This window comes from Anoplopoma fimbria, chromosome 5, assembly GCF_027596085.1.
Source record: "Anoplopoma fimbria isolate UVic2021 breed Golden Eagle Sablefish chromosome 5, Afim_UVic_2022, whole genome shotgun sequence".
NCBI classification, from domain to species: domain Eukaryota; kingdom Metazoa; phylum Chordata; class Actinopteri; order Perciformes; family Anoplopomatidae; genus Anoplopoma; species Anoplopoma fimbria.
In genome coordinates, this window is record NC_072453.1 from 8,975,787 (window position 1) to 8,981,786 (window position 6,000).

Sequence of the window (6,000 nt, forward strand, 5' to 3'; positions counted from 1 at the left end):
GCGTTTGTTTTCACGTTATGAATGTGATGGTACTGGATTTGCGTGCTGATGATGACGGGATCTAGTTTGAATTTTGAAACACATAGTAGAGCCAAATAAATCAGGGCAGGGAGAGTGCAAATGAGCTTGTTCTTCACATATTTTGACATCAACAACACCTGTTTGTCTATATTATTGCAGATCCAATAGAAAGTAGTGGCATCAGTCAAAGGGGTAAACAGATGCATTGAAAGGTTTATATGTTGACTGCCACTGAGAAAGTTTCCTCTGCAGCTCTGCTTTTTGTTTGCATATTTGATCTCCCCCAAACATAAAGCCTTATTCAAACGTGGTAGTCTCAGTGATTCGAACTCGAACTGCCTACATTTATTTTATTTATAATTATATGGTAAATTGCTGTCTACAGTTGATAGATAGAATCTAATTGAACAGGAAGTGAAAATCATCATCTCTTTTCTTGGACATTAAGCGACAGTGTGTCATCAGAACAGAATCTGTGTAAAAAGACATCTACAGGAAAAGAGAAACATTTTCCATCCCATGTTTAGTCTTTATGTGGGAAGTGTTTCACCAGCCCACTAGATGGCCACATAAACCACATAAACCACAGAACTGCATCCAGCTTCACACCACAGCAGACTCAGAAAGAAGGAACAAACTCTACTCGTTGTGTTCATATTAAGTATCTCTTAAGGTTCTTTAGCATGCTGACAGACTCAGTGGCCACGTGTGAGTGGACTTTTGGACTGTTCTGGACGCCCTCATACTGTGTGTGTATTTTAAGTTGAAACAAATGATGGAAAATTTTGATTTACAACACAGACAGAAAAAAACATCCTCTTCAAAAAGTGCCCCTACATCCAAAAATATCTTCACAGTCCAAAAGGAACCTAATCTTCCAAAAATGGCTTTGAAAATATGTACTCACTGTCCAAATTGTCTTCATTATCCAAAAGCATTTTCAAAAAGATGCCATTAATGTCCAAAATAATTATAAAAAAAATGTCTTCTGTGCAAAAAAATGTCTTACCTTCCCAAAAATCTCCTCGCTGTCCAAAATTCTCATTTTCCAAAAATGTCAAAATCATCTAAAATGTCCTCATTGTCAAGAAACATCTTCTGTGTAAATATCTTCTCACCTTCCTAAAAATGCCCTTACAGTCCAATATGTCCTCATTTTCTAAAGGTATCTTTCAAAAAGATATCCTCACTTTTGAAAAGATGCATTCACTGTCCAAAAATGTCCAAGTTTTACAAAAGTGTCCTTACTTTTTAACAGATGTCCTCACTTTCCAAAAGGGTCCAGACTTCTTAAAGTGTCTTTACTGCCCAAATGTGTCCTCACTTTCCTTAAGATGTCCTGACTTTGGAATGTAGATTCTTCTTCGGACAGTTGAGTTCTTATTCACCTCCTCTTAGACTACGTCCTTACTGAACTTGCTACTGTACATTTAAAAACATGTATTAACATTTTGAACACCCAGTAAACTAGCTTTTTGAAAACACACTCTCGTGTTTTAGTTATTACACTTATTTGAACGACAGCTGTTGTCATCATCCCCACCTTAATTTGTCCGGTAACATTAGGATCATAAAATCGTGATTTCTTATTTATGAGCTGCGTTCAACTGAAAAACATGAATGAGAACATCTTCATTGAGAGTTTGATTTTATCAAAACACAGTCTTGGTGATAACAGAGAGCAGGAAGCAACAGAACAGAGGTTAAACCATCTGAGAGTATTCAGACTTTCCGTTCCACTCTTTAACAGATTTTGGCTGCAAAGAGCAATTTTGTTGTTTGTCCACCAAAAAAGGACCGAAAAAGAAGAAAGTTCAGTATAGATGGAGATCTTTACGAAGACAATTGGCATTTTTCAATTTAACTGGTGTGTCACATGGATGTGCAGAAAGCCACTGAAAGATCAACCAAGACGACTACTACCACCGTAATGATTGTTGCGTGACATTTTCCTTCCAGTGACTGAGCGCAGTGATACAGCTGATCCCACAAACACACACACAGATTCACCACCTGCTGATGGAGTTGGACTCAATGCTGGTTGTCCCACATGCCCTACTGTCGACATGTTCATTATGTCGGCTGGCAGAAGGCCCAGGCCGGGGGATCGAATCCCTCAGTGTGCTGTGACTGAGTGAGTAAACACGCAAACTAAATGATAAAAAACACACACAGGAAGATGACACACTCTGACACTCCCAACACACACGTGATCTGCACGGGGAGAGACACAGCCAGTGTTGGTGTGAAGCGGTGAACTGCGTTTGAACCAGCGACCTCTGTAACTCACCCATATTGATGGCGGGGCAGTGCACTCGCTCACAACACAGCGCTTCAGCAAGCACAGCGTGGCCCGAGGGACTGTAGGCGTCAATGGGGGGGGGATGGAGGAGGGAGGATGGATGGATGACAGGCAAGCGAAATATAGCCAGTCAAGTTTATAGGTCAAGGTGTTGTGGTGGAATAACAAAGACACAGAGAAGAGACATGAGCTGAGAGTATGTTTATGCGCAGTAGGTACTGAAGGTTTAGTGATGGTGCTGTAGAGATAACAGTGGTTTGTGCTCCATTGTTCAACCTATTCATCTTCAAAGAAGAAGACGAGAGTGGGTGTAATTCAGCAGCCCAGTCGGCATGAAGAAATGTTGGCATTGTACATTTCTGCAAACCGCAGATACATGGAACGTGGTCGTTTTTGCATTAGGTTGGTTTCAGGTAATAACACGTATAACTGGCGAATAAGTCCTCTAAGGGGGGGATAGAGTGGTGGAGGACGGGTCAAAAAAAACACAGAAGGCTGTTGTGATATTTTTACGTTAGTGGCATTCTTACGTTGTCACGTAACAGTGTGCAATGTATCCATTTACCACACTTCGTAGATCTTACAAAAAGATATACATTTTTTGTGTGTTTTCCTACGAAGTCCAGCAACACTTGTCAATCAAGCTTGTGACATGTATCCAGTCTTTTGAAAATAAACTTTGGTTTTCACAGGAAACAACTTAAGTAAGTAAGGTTAAAGCAACAATACTATTTAGTTAGGGAAAAGATCGTTTTTGGAGTTAAAATTACTAAAGAAGTCCAGTTACGGAAGTATGCAAGTTTCATGACAAATAAATCACCATTTACTTCTCGTTTAACATGGGGAACCATCAGATTTCTCCTGGCTGAAAGATCCATGTTTGTTGGACCCGTCCACCTCAACTCCCTTCAACCTGTGTGCTTTAGTGTTTTTTAAACTTCCTCGTAAATGATGCATAACATACAAAACTATTTTGTGGAATATCTTTAAATTACAGGGCCTTATTTTTTGTAGGTATTGCTAGCAATATTGGATGAGACCGGCCTGCAGTGTGTAAGAAACTCCACCAAGGGCGATATTCATTCATGCTAGTGATGTTTGTTTTGTTGCCTAAACCTAACCAATTGTTTCCCAACGTTAACCACATGGCATTGAGCGTTTCTACAGTGATAGGAGGCTGAAATGAAACCTAATTATGAGTCCCGTGGTTTGCAGGAACGTTCAATGACAACTTTTTGGGGGGTTACTTGCATTCAGTTGTTCATTCTGACTCCACTATTTTTCCTTTTTTGTGAAATACTGTATACTTACAGCTTCAGACATTTGACAAGGTTGTCTAACACACTTGGCCATTCAGGGTATGATGATAAAGCAGGAGCATGAGGAAAACATTTGTTTATGTATCTGTTTAAAAGTAAACTGTACGTGAGGACATTCTGTTGAGCATATGTGTTTATCTCAGTGTTCCCAGTTGAAGGATGTGACTAAATAGAGCTAAATCTTCATTTTTCCCCCAGTCATGTGACCTCTCCAGGAACCCATTAAAATCTGGGGTGACACAGAGGTGAGACACCGTCTCCATAAATCTTTAAATTGCATTCTCATGTATAATTGTCTAATTCGCATTAGCATATCACTGTAAAGCCACATGACATCCTCTAGAATCCGGTATGAAATATTCAGCGTCATGCAGTTTTTCAATGCAGCGCAATCATTCACATGTTCTAATCCAGAACACTTGATCCATCATTGATGTTAGAAGGTTACTACAGTCAGCGAGAGGGTTGAGGCGCCGGTTGTTACTGTCAGCACTACCTTCTACTTTAATATTTGATCAAGAACAGGCAGCCACTGACGTATCACAAGGTCCTTCAGCCGGGTGTCCACCTACATGAAATGCCTCTCAGACGCCTCACATTCAAAGAACCGGAGTTCATCTGCGTCCCACTGACGTGACCGGGTTACCATCTCACCCACTGGGATCTAATGGCTCAAAGAGGATGTTTTCAGACCCTAAAATTATTGTATACAACAGGTTTCCAGGTATGAAACCATAAAATATTCTGGTATTAATACAATATATGGTCAAAGTATGAAGACACACAGAAATCACACTCTTCTGGTTTCAGTGTTTCCACCAGATGTTGAACCTGCTGCAGGGATTTGCTCCCAGTCAGCCACAAGAGCATTTCAAACTGGGGACATTAATTGAGGTGGCCTCCCCATATTCCCGCAGTACCCCCCACAGGACTCCTCGAGGGACACGGTCGAAGGCCTTCTCCAAGTCCACAAAACACATGTAGACTGGATGAGCAAACTCCCATGCACCCTCCAACAGACCTGCAAAGGAGGGCTTAATGAGTTATTATGAAATTCATGTTTTTGATAAGAGAAGTGATATGTGAGGTGTTTATCCTCCCTGGAGTCTGGACAGTGGTGATGAAGGATGAAAGGAAAGATTTGATTCCTGGGCGGCGGTTTAATACTTAAAAAAACACTTTTCCTTCATCTCGTTGGAGAACGGCATGAGGTCAAGGAAAGATGTGAAGGGGAAATCATAAGGACTATTTTCCATATTTGCAAAGCATCTTTTAAAAACTCAATTCTGCACAATTCAAGTAAGAATTAAAATGTACCCATTTGTACAATTAAACAAGGACGTTGGATTTAAATGACATCCGAACGGTGCACTTCTTTAAATGTTGCTGACGCAAGGAATTATGGGACGGCATAATTTCCTTTCCTTTGGTAAAAGATGATCTAGTGTATCCTATGCTAAAGGAGTTAAGGAAGGAAGCAATGACACACCTTTCCTCAGCATTTAGAGAATTCATCCAGCTCTTATCATGACTGCCACTTTGATGCTTCTGGGTCATTTCACTCACTGGGAAAACTGTTTCTTTTATTGAGGTGACTTGCACAGGAGCATTATCATATTTACAAGGAAAAGAGTCCCAAAGAAGAATGACAATTTCCTTTAATTGGAGCAAAGGGTGCATTAACAACAACCCCTGTAGACACACATGTCCACATACTTTTAGCTTTAGACTAAGCTTAATAAGGTTATTTTAAATAGATAATCTGTTGGGTGTTTCATTTTGTTGCAAGTATTCTTCAGCTACCAAGCTTCCATAAAGTATTGATCCAACATCTCTGGTAGAAGTGTTCTCTGTACTGCTATTAATGATTATTAATTATAGAAACTCGGAGAACGACATGACCATTTTCTCTGGACTCAGATCACTCGCTCTGCTCCTCAAACAAACCCCTTTCCAGATCATCTTTGAGGCAAACAAACAGAGGCAGGTGCTCGAGACTCTGCCAAATCAACCATATGGCCCCCGAGGTGGAAGTAACGAGAGCGAGTGCATGGAAGCTCTCGTTTTCCCCAAACATTCATCTCAGCGGAGTACATCCAAGCTGTGGGTTTCTGGATAACAGATGTGACAAAAGGTGTCGCAGCCCCGGAGCAGACCCACTTGACCTCGGCTGCTTTGGGTGAGAACGTAGTGTTTCAACACTCGTAGCTTTATTGTCAGTTACAATATGGAGTTGAGCATCACCCTGGCTGCACTGGTCTCCACTATGTGACATAGAGAGAGATAGAGATACGTCTGTCTGCACATATCAACCCGGTGATTGGTGGGCATATTGCTCGACCCGGGGAGTTTTCATCA